A 473-nucleotide genomic window follows, 5' to 3' on the forward strand; every position below is an offset into this window, starting at 1 on the left:
GTCGCCGGCCGAGCCGCCCGCCGTCGCCGGACCGCATCGCCGCCGCCGCCGGCGACCTCCCTCCGGCCGCCGTCGTCCTCTCCGGTGAGGTCCGGTGGATCGGGACGAGATCCACCGGGATCTCATCCAAACGCCCTCGCCTCGCCCGGATCTCCTCGTCCCGGGTCCTCTCCGTCCCGGTTTGACTTTTTCCAGAGAGGTTGTTTTTTTTGTCTAAGTCCCAGAAATTCCAGTCCATATGCACGTGTTTGCGGCTCCGTAACTTTGCATCCGTAGCTCCGATTCATGCATATAGCATATCAAAATGTTCACCTCAGAGAGTACATCATTTCTTTCCATTGCATCGTTTCCATTTGAGTTCATCTTGATGCCCGAAATGCTGTTAGAAGAGGGCTTCGTGAGTTAATTGTCAGATCTGCTAGTTCATATTAGACTTTTGTCATTTTTGCCACGATTATTGTGTGCATGATATG

The sequence above is a fragment of the Triticum aestivum genome, chromosome 3A, assembly GCF_018294505.1.
Source record: "Triticum aestivum cultivar Chinese Spring chromosome 3A, IWGSC CS RefSeq v2.1, whole genome shotgun sequence".
In the NCBI taxonomy this organism is placed as follows: Eukaryota; Viridiplantae; Streptophyta; class Magnoliopsida; order Poales; family Poaceae; genus Triticum; species Triticum aestivum.